Source organism: Poromitra crassiceps, assembly GCF_964638095.1.
Source record: "Poromitra crassiceps genome assembly, chromosome: 7".
Lineage (NCBI taxonomy): Eukaryota > Metazoa > Chordata > Actinopteri > Beryciformes > Melamphaidae > Poromitra > Poromitra crassiceps.
This window is the reverse complement of record NC_139628.1, coordinates 21,219,576-21,235,771: the sequence shown is the minus strand read 5'-3', so window position 1 is coordinate 21,235,771 and position 16,196 is coordinate 21,219,576. Positions and strand designations below refer to the sequence as shown.

At 44.7% G+C, this 16,196-nt stretch overlaps 1 long non-coding RNA gene across 1 annotated transcript; it reads left to right on the top strand.

The window, feature by feature from the left end:
* The first annotated feature begins 757 nt into the window (after window positions 1-757).
* On the top strand, window positions 758-3,216 carry LOC310779940. The gene is made up of 3 exons (XR_014552879.1): window positions 758-897; window positions 1,009-1,089; window positions 2,886-3,216. It is a non-coding gene; the product is annotated as an uncharacterized lncRNA (long non-coding RNA).
* Window positions 3,217-16,196: the final 12,980 nt, after the last annotated feature.

Below are 16,196 nucleotides of genomic sequence, written 5' to 3'. Positions count from 1 at the left end.
GAGGCACGCGCGCGCGCCCCCCCTCCCCCCACACACACGCGTATCCTCCCATTGAAACCCCCAACTACCCGCTCTCCTCTCCTCTCCCCCAGGAGGTGGTCTTATCGTCTATTGGACAGGGTCCAACGGTGCAGGTTCAAATCCCCAGTTGGACTTTGGTAGAAGCCCGGTTCTGACGCACGTAACAAGAACACTGCAACTGTTCAACCAGTCGCCTATCCCAGCCTACTTTACTGCTCATAAGGTACGTCGCACGTACGCACACAATGCAACAATGTTTACAGTCATAAAACCACAACGTTGGCAGTTATTGGAGAATGTTTGATTGGTGCTTTTACACACAAAATGGCTGCTGTGAAAAAGGTTAATAACATTTACTAGGGATCTCGCACGCTACACACATTCGATTCCTAGGCTCGCTCAGCTGGCCCTGCAGCTTGCATTCGCAGCTCGGCTGCTGTGTGGCAAATGAGACCAGCATCACTGATGTCAGATTTATGACATCACTGATAATGTCACAGTGGGATTTATGACATCAAGGATGATGTCACAGTGGGATGTATATACTGACTGATGATGATGATGCTGACCAGGTCACGGGATGGTGCGGGGCTAGGAAAAGGGGCCGTAGCTAGCAATAGGAAGCTCATAGTCAGGGTTCCGTGTGTGCTGTAAATGTATGATGTGTTTTTCAGAGTGGCTGTCTAACCCAAAATGTGTTGTGTAATTTATATATTTCAGATCAACGCTGAATTCCTACGGATCACAACGGTACCTCTACAAGCACGCTTCTTTGCCAATTTGGATAAATTGAGCAGCCAGCTTCTCCAGGTGATCAGGAGCAAAGGTGGAGCATTCCGGGTGAAAACCGCTGATGCTCTTAAAACTTTGGATCAGGTATGCATACGTTTTCAATTTCTGATTTCTGTATGTTAGGTCGCCGGTGCGTGGACATCTGATATATTTATCTTTTGCTGTGTGTGTGTGTGTGTGTGTGTGTTGCTATAGAGCCTCGACATGAACATCAGACGAGTGAAGAGTCTGGTGATGTACCTGGGGGAAGACGTGAAGGAACTGAAAGAGTACCAGGTGAGACAGCAAACCGTGGCAATGCACTCAGATCAGGCTGTTTGCTATTAAATGGACAAAATAACACAATGCAGTTATTTTGCACATAATCTCACACATCTGAAAACTGTAAATAGTTTTGCAGACATTAATTGAGTTTGACAGTTATTGAGAGTTGATTTGAGGTAAAGGAGAATTCTGTTTTTTTAGACACCCAGACTTTTTTCCAGCTTAAAATATGATCTTAAAGGGATAGTTGGGTTTGCTTGAAGTGGGGTCCTATGATGTACTTGCATACAGTCAGTGTACTGGGTAAAGCACTCTGGACCCATCACACACCGTGTTTGGAGATCCAGCACTCTCAATGCATCAGGCTCAGAGCTGTTTCCCTGTAGCTTTGGGGGCCAGTAACTAAAACGTAACTTAGCCACCTAAAATAACTCACAGCCTAAACAAATCAATATCAGTGTACATGTATGCTCTATTTTGACATTTTCCAGCACTTTACCGTCAAACAGCCCTCTCATTTAGCACTACATTTTCTCTGCACCGCACAACTACTGCATTCTTAGCGCCGCGGGACTGGATTACTCCGCGGCACTGTGCAGGCATAGGAATACGGTAGTTGTGCAGTGCAGATCAAATGTAGTGCCAAATGAGAGGAGACGGCTGTCTAAAACGCTGAAAAATGTCAAAATAGAGGGTACATGTACACTGATATTGATTTGTTTATGTGGGTGTTATTTTAGGTGGCTAAATTATGTTTTAGTTACTGACCCTCAAAGCTGCAGGGCAACGGCTCAGCCTGATGCATTGAGAGTGCTGGATCTCGATAGACTGGGCGACAAGGGGCCAGAGTGATTTACCCATTTCACTTACGCCATTATTATGCATAACATTATGCAAGTACCTATAGGACCCTACTTCAAACAAACTGAACTATCCCTTTAAACTCACCCAAATACCTTTGGTTTCATTCGTATCGTCCGGGAAGATATTGAGCTGTGAGTCCATAATCTCGAAACGCCGCTGGCTGATAATATCTGGTCTCGAGATTATGGACGATGAATTCAATGGCAGCGTGTATTTATTTGAGCCAGTCTGGAATAATGTATGGAGTGGGAAGGGTGAGGAACTGCTATTAATGTGACAGACAGCAGAGCCAGGGGTGAAGCAAGGTAATGCTAGATCGTTGATCTAGATCTAGATGCCCCGTTTTTGCCTGTTACTCACGGCTCAATATCTTACCGGGTGATCTGAATGAAACCAAAGTTATCTGGGTGAGTTTAAGATCATATTTTAAGATGGAAATAAGGTCACAGTGTCTAAAAAACAGAATTCTCCTAAGTTGTGGACCAGTGATGTCATTTATGCACAAATGACATCACTGGCATCAACTTTAACTGAGGGATGCTGTCGGCAAGCTTTATATCAAATATCCACCATCATCACTGCCAGTCAAGAACATAGGCTCTGCCCAGAAAACTATTGTGTTTATAATATGGAACCCTGCAAATAATCTGTCACATTTTGATGGCTGTGAAGAACAATCTATGGAATGATATGACCTTGTTAGCCGGGGCAAGATTTCTATCTGCATGTATCATATTGAACACCAGACAAAATCAGACTAATCAAGGTCTGGAAAAGGTATGAATTTTTTTTATTGGAAATGTGTAGGAATGTCATCTATCTGTCCACTCCATGTTTTCTCTGTCCCTCTCTTCTGCCTTCCAGCTTTGTGGAATGTATCCCCCTCCCCGGGCTCAAAAACACACACACACACACACAAAATACTAAAGTTAATTGTCTTTCAGGCTGTGCAACGGGAAGAGGCAAGAGGCAGAACTTGAAGGCACACCCATGGCAATCTTTGTCATCCGTGATGGCGACTCGCTCTCCCCTCCAAAGGACATCGGTATTGTGATCGACGGTGTGGAGGTCCTCAGTGAGTTGTCCTCTGTTGCCTTGGCTTGTGCCATGCTGCTTGGACTCATTTACACACTCAACGTAGCCTATCCTGATGAACTCAAGTACACATTTGAGGCCTTCCAAAAACTCTTCTTGGACATTGAAAGTCGACAAATGAGCCGAAGGCTACAGAACCTCAGTGTTAAGCTGCAAGAGTGAGTGAGATCAGACCACATCTGATCACATCAGATATGTTTTATCTGTAGCAAGTAGAGAGGGAGAATTCGTGGGGGGGGGCACCGCTTCTTCTTCTTCTCTGATCTGAAGCAACCCGGAACAACGACTTCCGGGTTGCTCGAGGTGCTCCAGATAAATGCTTTTTGCTTTTTGAAAGACAGAAAAGTGGATTTTATGCAACAATTTGGATGCAACAACTAGGTGTCATTAAAAGAAGAGGATGTTTTGCATCGGATAGCGTCTTCACTTCACGTGAAGACTCAGGTAGGAGCCGGCATTTAGACCTAGACGTGAAAATGGCACAGTGTAAAATGGGAAATGCGTGACGTTCGCCGGGCGCTAATGCGCTCGTATGAGCCAGAAGCGCCCGGCTAGCGGGGTAAGTTTTGGACCAACGTTGCTATGTTACAATTTCGGCTCCAACATTATAAAATGGTAACGTACGTTTATACAACGGTGGGCATGGTTTCCAGAGATTTTAGGTTAGGGTCTGGGTAGGGGTGTCAAAAATAATCGATTATAAGATGCATCGCGATGCGGACGTGCACGATTCTGCATCGATTAACAAATATCAAAAATCGATTATTAATTAATTTTTTTTTTTTTTTAATCAAATAAAATAGAATGTAAGTACATGCAGTTGTTTATTTTAATTATGGATCATAATACAATGCAATTCCAAATGCACTTTTATTTTAAAACTAGCCACACAGTGAGAAAAAAGAAAGTGAGAAAAATAAATCATGTATTGCGGAAAAAGTGATGCATCGATTTAAGATGCATCGCGATGGATCGTGATGCATCGTTTAATCGAATCGAATCGTTGACAGATGAATCGTAATTGAATCGAATCGTGAGGCCAGTGAAGATTCACAGCCCTAGGTCTGGGGAGAGGTTAGGTCTAGAGTTAGGGTCTGGGAGAGGTTAGAGGGGTCCGTATCTCCGGAAACCGTGCCCACCCCTGTATAAATGTACAACGTCATTTGAGTGTGAACTGAACACTTTTTTCTCTTTGTGATACGACTTAAAATTGTACTTTTGTTTTGCTTCTGATAGCACTTTAACCTCTGAATACCTCAAAGGGAGACATTTGTTATAAAAAAGGACATGTGAATGTGTGTATGTTTGACTCTTGTGAAAAGGTGCCATAATAAATCTTCAGAATTGAGCTTTGTCTGTGTGTGTTTTTATAATTTCAACCAACTTTAATTTTTCAATTTAGAGGAAAGTAATTTCATTAATTTTTCATAAAGTGGAAATATTACTTTGTAGTAGTGTAAGATTTTGGCTCAAGTCAGGGTAAAAAATATAAGTTGATCCAAAGCGGGGGAGAAATTGAAAGTAAAAATTGTGATTTCATGAAAATTGAAAACTTTCATTGGTTCAAAAAAATTTTTTTAATTTAATATTACAAGAAATATTTGCTTTGGTCGAGTTTAATTTTTTAATTTGAGAAAAACTAAAAAATTTAGCCGTAACAAGTTGACGTAATTTTTTTACTTTGATCCAAAGTAACACTTTTTTCAGTGCAGTATAAATATATTATTTCCCGCCTATTCTATTTGAATATTTCTGCACACTGGGGTCCCTAAACAGTCTAAACAGTCTAAACAGTCTAAACAGTCTAAACAGTCTAAACATTCCAAAATTGCATAAATAAAATTGTGTATGAGTGGAAAGCTGATTGAGACTCTTGTGGATTCAATTAGACCAATAGTAGTCATGTGTGATGATGTTAGTCCCAATAGCAGCATTTCATTGTATTGGCCCATTTTACCTGAAGTCTTTTTGTTCGCCTGTGCTAAAAACCAAAGCTGATAAGCATCATTTATGCTTTTGTGTGTGACCGACCTGCCTGTTTTGACGTCACTCTGTCTCCTGCAGCCACTCTGATCGTCCGACCCGACAGATCTCAGTTCTTCAGGTATGACTCCATCACTCTGGCCTGTGAGGTGCCAGAGAACTCCACCGACTGGACAGTGTGGAGGAACACCAAATCCGGGACTTCAAAGCCGTGTAAGGATGGCTGGGGCAGGGCTGCATTCACAAGCCAGCGATGTTGTGGAACATTAAAAAAACAGCATTCTGTAACACCCATGTATTTACAATAAAGACAGTTGATACTACCTGATAAAAGAGAAGTGTTTCTGTTCTCTTTGATGTTATTCTACTAATAACCTGGGATATGTTCAGGAACACTAAATACACTTGTTCTGCAGTGTTATGCAACACTTGACACACCGCTGAAATACCTTCAGCATTACATTCAGTCTACATTTGGCCAACTTACAACTAAGCATGAAGCCCTGCTTTACTTGAGGGGGCACAGACATGGTAACTAATGGTAAAGTAATCATGAATTAATGATTAATTCCCTAGTAACAACTATGGTAACTAATAGTCTGTTCTTAAGTAACTACCCATTAACTACTCATTAACTAGCAGCAAAAAATTAAGGAAGTAATCATTACTTACTGGTTCGTTAACATGGTAACTAATGGTCAGTTCTTAAGTAACTACCATTAAGGATCTTTAAGGAACTACCATTAAGGGTCATTAAGGAACTACCCATTAACTACTCATGAACTAGCGGGAAAAAATATATATATATTTTTAAGGAAGTAATCATTACTTACTGGTTCGTTAACATGGTAACTAATGGACAGTTCCTAAGTAACTACCATTAAGGAATTACCTATTAACTATTCAGGAACTAATCATTAACTATTCATGAACTAATGGTTAGTTCCTGACTAGTTCCTCAATAACTACCCATTTTTTGTGTTACAGTATTGTAAAGTGTTACCGACGTTTCAGTCACCAACCTTTTTCAAACAAACATTCAGCAGCTATAAGTGAAAAAACCCAGCTTAAACAGGGGCTGGCTGTTTAGTTGCAGCCAATCCGATTTCCCCACAGAGACTGGTATTCAGATCTGACAATTATCAAGACAATTAACTAAAAGGTAGGAGCACAGAGTGATATACAAATATATAGAGTATCAACATTTTACAAATACACTTCAATAGGTTAATAAGTTAATAAGGTGATGCTCCACAGGGAAATAGACAAATAGGCAATGATAATAAATAGACAAAAAGGCATAATAATACAGTGGTTAATTTGGGCCAGACTGTCTTCAATTAGGTCCTGAGCAGCAGGGTCCCCGCAGTGAAAGGTTAAAAGGGGAAACCTATGCACAGATAACCTATACACATGTGAGTGAGCTTCACAGTAAACAAGAACAAACATGAATAATCACAAGAGATAAATAGACAATACATTTAAGGGAGAACACACAGAGACTTCTCTAGATAATCCATAGTGTATTTCCATACGTGTGGAAGTGGACACAGTCGACAGGGGTTATGAGGAAAAGAGCCTGACTGTTCTGTGCCCAGCACACACAACACAGGGTTTAGGCTCATTGGCTCCTTGAGAAGGAATAGAAAAATATTTAAAATATATAGTAGAAAAATATATAGAAAAATACAATATAGACTTAGAGACAGGGATCACAGGAACATGTTGAATAACAGTTCATCATTCAGTCCTTTTGGTGCCAGTGTTTGTAATGTGTGGATCCAGAAAGATTCTCTTTGTTTTAGCAGTTTGTCGTGGTCACCGCCTCTAGGTGGCAAGGTGACCTGCTCCACACTGCAGAAGCGCAACGTAGAAATGTCATGGTGAGTGTCATTGAAATGCACAGAGATGGGATAGTCCCGGTCATTTCTTCGTATTGTGCTGTTGTGCTCACTTATTCTTAATTTAAGTTTTCTAGTCATTTTCCCAATGTAGCTCAGTCCACACGGGGCAAGTAATCATGTAGATCACATGTGTGGATGCATATGTGATATGTCCTACCTGTGTGGGGATCATAGACTAAAAATATGGACGTCGTTATCCCATTGAATTTCTTCTCCCTGCCAGAGTTCAAGTCATAAACGAGCTGGACGTTGCCATTTTGGTTGTAGTGTGAAGGTGGGGGTTGAGAGGGTGGAGCGTGAGATGAGCACCGATTAGCATAACCTATGGGGGTGATCTTACGCGGTGACAAACACGCCCACGCCAGTGCAAACACGCCCACGGCAGTGGGCGTGTTTGTCACACGCCAGTTCTCTTCAAGCTAACTGAAGCTAGGTCAGACTGCTAGCAAGCTAGCTAACAGGCTACATCCACTTCTGTTCTCCTTGCTCCGGTCGGGCCCGTGAGGAGGTGAAGAGTCATCGTTCCACATTCACGTTACGTTGAGGTAGGCTAAATTAACACGAAACTACAATAAAAGTTTAACCAAAGATTGATCTGATATTGATATTTTCGCTATTATAACGTACTAAGCAAATAGTGGGCAATTGCAGAATTATGGCCAGATATTAGCTACTGTGAAACAACATTAACGTTAATCAATGTATAACCACCACATTATCTAACTGTTTAATGTAATTCCCTGAAGCATACATTGTATTTTTACCCCTACAGCAGCATTTATCTTGGGTGAGTGTGGCACTGTGGCAAGGTCTTGTGGATCTCCTTCAGGTGGACTGGTCTTCGGTCTCTCGTCCAGCAGCTGCAGATGTCATCATCATCATCGAATTGTTTTAATAAAAGTACTTGTGATATCTCACATGTGGCTTTGATTTACCATTGCAAATTTAGCCCAATTTGTAGAAAATGCAGATGTGAACAGGTCTAATGACAAATATGGAATATCACCCAAGGAAATACCACGGTTTAATGCCAACAGATAAACCATACAGATTTGTTGTAATTGTAAACACAAATAAGGGAGCAGAGACATGGTTTTCAAGTATAACACAATGTACAACTTTTATTCAAAGACAGGATTGAAAAATATAGTTCACTTGCATTCACCTCAGACAAGACGGGACACTACGTTAAACTCTGAAATTTACCTAGATTTGCTAGAAAAATTGACATTTCAGCTTGTCACATGATGTCACTATTAATGGACAGTACAGTAGTAAGGATTTTGAAAGTTTTGATGAATCAATCCACGTCAGAAACAACATATGCTGTGAGCCTTTTAGAATTCAAAAACCTTACTTCCAACAATTAACTAGCCTGCACTAACTACTGCATAGTAACATGTAAAAATATTGAATGCAACAGTCTCGTTCTGAAGGGAACCCCTCAGCTGAATTCACGTTGGAATATGATGTCAAGGCTTGATACATTTGATTTTACTCCTACAGCAGTGTGGAGCTTAACATCTAGCTAGGTTGCATCTGGAATATGATATCAAGCCATTAATGCAGGTCTCAGTCGCATTCACGTTAACCTCTTAACGCCTAGCTATAGCTAGGTTACATCTGGATTATGTATAATATACAGTATAATACTACGCTCACTAGGTCATGACCGATGGTCATGACATTCACGTTAACATTATAGCCTCCAAAAATCTACTGTAGCTAGCTAGCGTTAGCTAAATAGGTTACATCTGTAACCACGCTGAAATGCGAATGCATTTAACGTTAATATTTATATTAGCTAGGTCAAACACACCTTAACGTTATGAGTGTGGCCGTTTTTGATTAATATTAAGTCCACGATCAAGTCTAGCATTTCGGTATATTCCTACCTCTTAACATCTAACGCTAGCTAGCTAGGTTGCATCTGGAATATGATATCAAGCCATCAGGTCTCAGTCGCATTCACGTTAACCTCTTAACGTCTAGCTATAGCTAGCTTACATCTGAAATATGTATAATATAGATCTAATACTACGCTCACTAGGTCATGACATTCACGTTAACGTTATAGCATCCAAACCGATGCTCCAAACATTTACTGTAGCTAGCTAGCTAGCGTTACCATGCTGAAATGTGAGTGCATTAACGTTAATATTTATATTAGGTCAAACACACCTTAACCTTATGAGTGCGGCCGTTTTTGATTACCATTAGCGTTAAGTCGATGATCAAAACTACCATTTCGGTATATTCAGTGTGTGTGTGTGAAAAGGATAATGTTATCATGCTAGCATTATTAGCACAGGATTTATACAGTCCATGGTAAAACATTAGCAGTGACCACTGTTGTGATCGACACATTATGGACTGTACTGTATTACTTATATGTTTGAATGTGGGACATTTGAGTGTATTGCCTGTGTTTGGATATGGCCTCACATTCGGGGTGAAGCTGGAGGGAGAACCAAATGGCTGGGTCACACCCTCCAGATACCAGCACAGCTGGGGGCCGAGCCTCAAAGGATTCCGGCCATTGTTTTATCTCTAAGGGTAATCAAGCCATAAAACCCCCTTTTTCCTTGCCTCACCTTACAGAATGGGCACAGTCCAGCTCACAGAGCGCTATCATTGGCCAGAACCATCACAAAAGACACATGAGAGGCCAATGAGAACCCTTCGTGATTTTCCCCAGACAGTACCAAAACTGTTGGAAAACAGTTTTAACTAAGAGTCTCAACTACGCTTTCGTGCGCAGCGGAAGGGTCTGGAGGAGCCAGGAAGCCAGCTCCCCTCCCCCGCTCGCTGCACCCCCTGCGGCCTGCAACAAAGGCCTGACCAGGGCCTCAGAAGGAACCAGGCCTCAACCAGACAGCAACACCAGAGGTAGAAATCGGCTGAAAGGCCCGCCGTAAGTCCCACGAGACATAGCATGCGTAACTGAGATAGCTCTACTTAATCTCAGTTTAATTTAAGTCGGTTTAGCGTTATAAGTCGCAGGGAAAACCCTCCTTACGCTTCCAGACTTGCCACAGCCTGGCACAACGCCGGCTGTAGATCAAGCTTCCAGACGTGCCACAGCCTGGCACAACGCCAGCTGTTGATCAAGCTTCCAGGCAAGACCGCCTAACCAACGGCTGAAGAAAAGACACACCGTGGCCCCAGTCGCAGAACCAACAGCCGACGAAGGACGCAAAAGACCCACCGTGGTGCCAGCCACAGAGAGCAGCCACCCACTCCTTCGACTCAACGAGCAGAGAGACTGCACGTCAACCCCCAGGCACGTCAACCCCCATCAGACGTCCGCTGCACGCTTCCCCAGGCCAGGGTGAACCGCGCTGCAGGCCATCGCCATCCGCTCCACGGCAACCCCAGAGGCGCGTGCAGAGCAACTCTCCCTACTCGCTCTCCCTCTCGGAGCGAGACCCACGTGAGAGTTTATGGTTTAATGGTTCTGGGCAGAGAATCAACACATATGCATTATCATATGTGTTGATTACAGTATCCTGTATGTGACTGTTAGCGATCTGTGAGAATTGAGGCCACCAGCGTGTTCTCTCTCTCCCCTGCTCTCCCTCTCTCTTTCTCCCTGTCGATTCCCCTCTCTCTCCTTCCACAAAATTGACAAAACCGCCATTTTGAAAAGGAGGCGGTCTTCACACGACCAGACCGCCCCTCAGCCAATCCTGGGGTGACATAAGACACTCCACCTTCTCCGCCCTCCTTCTCTCTCACACATACACACACACACACACACAAATGCTAATTAACACCCACATACTCACATACCCACACACCCAGGCCTGCCAGCCAGGCAGACTTAAAGCACACACACACACACACACACACACACACACACACACACAATTGATAATGTTTGTTCACATTAGGTATTAGCTATAGATGTGGTAGAGTATTAGTCATAAAAGTAAATGTGATGAACTGATATTTTAATCATTATGTTAATGTCAATTGATATTGTGAGTTATTAAATCTTTTTATTACATAATTATATGAATCTTGGTTGTTATTCATGAGGTATTTTATCTGTGGAAATCTGTGACAGAAGCTTACGAACTTTGACCCTTCAATCAACTGTACAATGTACACCATATCATTATGAGACTGATATGACAATTTGGTTTGGTGTCTAATCTAGTCATAACTGACTTTTAGACAGGTCTGTAGCCTTAACTACAGTGGTGCCCCGAATCTTACAGAGAATACAATATTTTCTGTCAAATCAAATAAATCTATGAATATTAATAATTCATAATTATTAATAATCATATTTCATAGCTCCTGCGAGCACAACATAAATGGTGCCCTGTGTGAGGTTTCTAATATCAGTATTTCCACAGATATGATATGCATGAATAATAAAAATCCATAAATTTGAAAAACTTTGATTTTCTAAAATTTATGGATTTTTATTATTCATGCATATCATATCTGTGGAAATACTGATATTAGAAGCCTCACACGGGGCACCATTTATGTTGTGCTCGCAGGAGCTGGTTTGGTAATAAATCTATGAATATTAATAATTCATAATTATTAATAATCATATTTCATAACCAAACCAGCTCCTGCGAGCACAACATAAATGGTGCCCCGTGTGAGGCTTCTAATATCAGTATTTCCAGATATGATATGCATGAATAATAAAAATCCATAAATTTTAGAAAATCAAAGTTTTTCAAATTTTTCCAAAATCAGGTTTTCTATAGCGCTCTGCCAAGCAAATCACATGCGTCAGAAGACACTAAAGGAACTCTAATCATAAAATATGGAATCTTCCCATAATCTTAACACAAGTTAGGATTTGTACTGAATATTTCTGAGCAAAACAGTCCCAAAGACAACAGCTCAGTTTAAAATCCTTGATTCCATTTTTATGTTAGAAACCACAGTTAAACTGTTTCCCACTGTGCCTTCAACCTAAATTGTGAGAGATAGCAATTTTTCTATCTATCAGAGAGTGACTCTATCAGAGAGTAAATAGACAGCGCTGCGCATATTTAAGTGGAACCTTTGATGCTAATTTGAAAGCCACACTGGCAAAGGGTGGGGGGAAGTCAGGCTGCCCCCCCCCTCAGATTAGCATTCAAAAACATTCACCCTGTCTCCTCCAGAGCCAGAGACAAAGTGTAAACAAAGCCCTGTGACCACCAGTCACAGTGAATTTGCATGCGAAAGACAGGCAGACCCCTGCACCTGATGACACTGACAGCTGACATGAGTGACAGCTGACAGCTGTCAAACTAACTGCATGCAATTGGCAGCTAACTCACAGAGAGACTGTCACATTTGGGCCATTCTTTAATTAGGATTAGTAACTGTGGGCACCGACGGCATTGATGCCATAGCAACACGGTGAGTGCACACACCTTTTGCTTAAAATTGACAGCAGTAAAACAGCTGCTTGACTCATCGCGATGAGCCTGCGCTGCCACAAGATGGTCAGCGCTGAAACTTTCTTTAAGATGGCCGCCACCGACTTGCAAGCGGTAGCCGCCTCTCTCATCTGCCCGCCCACAGGAGGAGCAGATGAATTTAGCATTGTAATGCTAACACTAGCGGTCCTAATAATTCCATTGGGAATTATTTTCTTTCTGCAAAATCGCAGATTCCAGGTGCAGGACGCTGCGCATCAGCGGCAGACCACTGTCTACCAGACGCAGATAGGCAGACTGCGCAACAGCTGTCAAGCTACGCTGCAGGCCAACCTGGGCCTGCATCGACAAGCCCAGGTCTGCCAAACAGAATTAGCCCGACTGCGTACCGAAGTTTCCCGGCTGCAACAGAGCCAAAAGGGCATGCAGACCGGATCCACGGCGGCCCTCGGACCCAGAACGGTCCCCCTCTCGGGTCGCACTGCTCCACCAACCACCCGAGCAGTGATCGCACGGCTAAACGCGAGAACGGCCAAGCAGCAAGAGCACCAGAAGGCCGTAAGGGCCATAGCCCCGCCGGCACCGGAGGCTGACACGCCTCCTAGGGCTAGACCAACCCCCGACTCGAATCAGACCCCCGCACACCACTTAGCGCCCGCGCTGGCAAGCAGCCGCGCTGCTAGACATCGCGACACCACACCGCGAAAGGGGGGAGACCGCTCTCACAACGAGCAAACTGATTCAGGCTATTCAGCCCAGCAGTCGTCATCCGATTCCGAGCTCGACTTCCATGCTTCCGACATACCAGTCAGTCATTCATCCGAGCAACCTACGTGTAGAATCAGACGTTATTCACGCTTTCATCCAGCTCTGACTTCCACCTCAGAGCACAAACCGCTGACAGTCAAACGACTTGACAGCGCCACTTCCGGTTATGACAAAACGATCCACACTGCAACCCCCTGCAGGGAGGAACGTGTGTCTTACCGACTTTCCATTTATCACGCCCGCGGCGAGTCGATCGACTACCGCCCTGTGCATTATAAACCGTAATTTGCTCAGGCCACCAACGGGTGCGCTGATAGGTCTTTTTCACAAGAGGCTATCCAGCCTCACTCACTTTCTAGCTCCTGTCCACCAAGGAAACAGGAAGTCAGCTCTTCCACCCCTCCCCCCGAAAGGGGGGACCCCGGGCATGATGACATTAGTCGCTCTTTGGTGCCCAATCGGGCAAACGGCCACTCCTTCTTGCAGCCTCCACTGCCAAAACAGAGTGAGTCAGAACTCTCTCTCCGAGAAGCAGAATCACGCTATCACTTACTGGAGTCAATAGCCAACGACATCGATTTGTTTGATCCCGCCAGTCACGAGGTACACTTGACCGATTATCTCAACGAAGTCGAACGTGGTTCGCAGGCTCTGCCACACGCCTCGCCGCGAGAGAAAGCTCAACTGATATGGAGCACAAGCTCAAAGCACGTGCGTGCGTTTATCCAAACGCAACCTTCCCATATCAGAGATGACTTTGACAAGCTTCGCGAAGCCTTGGGCGAAGAGTACATCCTTACCCAGTCGTCAGCGGCGGGGAGGAACGCGGCCTTACACGTCAAACAGAATTACCAGGAACATCCTAGGGATTACTTCAGACGTTTGAAAAGAATTTATAATCAAGGTAGAAATGGCCCGGATCAAGGAGACGTGCCACGTCTCAAGGAACTTTACCTAGATGGTCTGCATGACTCGGTGCGCCCATCCGTAGCCCTAGACGCACGTTGGTATGACCGAAACATGCGCACGGTTCTCAAAACCGCCTCAATAGCGTGGGAGGTGGAAACCGAAGCAAAAAGCAGAAATGGCCAGTTTCAACCCACCAACCGCGTGTGTGTGGACCCAGAGACGGTACCACACACACGCTCACCATGCAGGCCAGACCACCTGGTTCTGCCGGACAGAGCCAAGGGGGGTAGCTGCTGCCCAAAGAGACATCACAGTCGCGCCACAGGGCGCGAACGGCGTGAGTCTCCTCACCACACTAGGCCCTCCACCCAATTAGACATCCGAACGGGCACCAGACGCCTGACGGGCAGGGTGGGCATTCAAGCCACCAGAGGCCCTCCCAGGAGATGACATCAAATTCGGTGAAGGGCGGGTGACTGGACGCAGCCACCCTGTCACCCCTGACAGTCACCTGTCACTCGGCTCTCACCCTTATCTCTATGTAGGCTAGATGCATTGTCAACGCTGTACTGTGAAACATAACACCTTTACGGCAGGCAGACCACATCAAAATAGGACAAAGCTTGGCACATAGCTACATAGACACGGAGACTCATGCACAAACACTGCTGGAATGCAGCACACATTCAAAATCACACCCTGTCACCCTCTCTCTCTCTCCTTCTCTCCTCCTGCCCTTCCCTGCTCACCCTGTTGATTTTGAAATGATGTTGTGTATATGACCTTAAGGTTGTATTATCTATATGGTAATGAGTCTAGGTATGGTTAGGAGTCTGCCCAGAACCAAGCCTGAACCGATGATGAACTATGAACTGCCTGAGTATGACACTTTGATCCCACAGAACAGATGGACATGGTGACCAAAAGTTACAGCAAACTGTCTGTACAGCCCTTCATCCTCGCCTGCGGACCGCAGGTCGACCGCAGTCCACAGACGAGGAGGGGGGATGTTGTGATCGACACATTATGGACTGTACTGTATTACTTATATGTTTGAATGTGGGACATTTGAGTGTATTGCCTGTGTTTGGATATGGCCTCACATTCGGGGTGAAGCTGGAGGGAGAACCAAATGGCTGGGTCACACCCTCCAGATACCAGCACAGCTGGGGGCCGAGCCTCAAAGGATTCCGGCCATTGTTTTATCTCTAAGGGTAATCAAGCCATAAAACCCCCTTTTTCCTTGCCTCACCTTACAGAATGGGCACAGTCCAGCTCACAGAGCGCTATCATTGGCCAGAACCATCACAAAAGACACATGAGAGGCCAATGAGAACCCTTCGTGATTTTCCCCAGACAGTACCAAAACTGTTGGAAAACAGTTTTAACTAAGAGTCTCAACTAAGCTTTCGTGCGCAGCGGAAGGGTCTGGAGGAGCCAGGAAGCCAGCTCCCCTCCCCCGCTCGCTGCACCCCCTGCGGCCTGCAACAAAGGCCTGACCAGGGCCTCAGAAGGAACCAGGCCTCAACCAGACAGCAACACCAGAGGTAGAAATCGGCTGAAAGGCCCGCCGTAAGTCCCACGAGACATAGCATGCGTAACTGAGATAGCTCTACTTAATCTCAGTTTAATTTAAGTCGGTTTAGCGTTATAAGTCGCAGGGAAAACCCTCCTTACGCTTCCAGACTTGCCACAGCCTGGCACAACGCCGGCTGTAGATCAAGCTTCCAGACGTGCCACAGCCTGGCACAACGCCAGCTGTTGATCAAGCTTCCAGGCAAGACCGCCTAACCAACGGCTGAAGAAAAGACACACCGTGGCCCCAGTCGCAGAACCAACAGCCGACGAAGGACGCAAAATACCCACCGTGGTGCCAGCCACAGAGAGCAGCCACCCACTCCTTCGACTCAACGAGCAGAGAGACTGCACGTCAACCCCCAGGCACGTCAACCCCCATCAGACGTCCGCTGCACGCTTCCCCAGGCCAGGGTGAACCGCGCTGCAGGCCATCGCCATCCGCTCCACGGCAACCCCAGAGGCGCGTGCAGAGCAACTCTCCCTACTCGCTCTCCCTCTCGGAGCGAGACCCACGTGAGAGTTTATGGTTTAATGGTTCTGGGCAGAGTTAGGGGTTAAAATGCATTGTCATATGTGTTGATTACAGTATCCTGTATGTGACTGTTAGCGATCTGTGAGA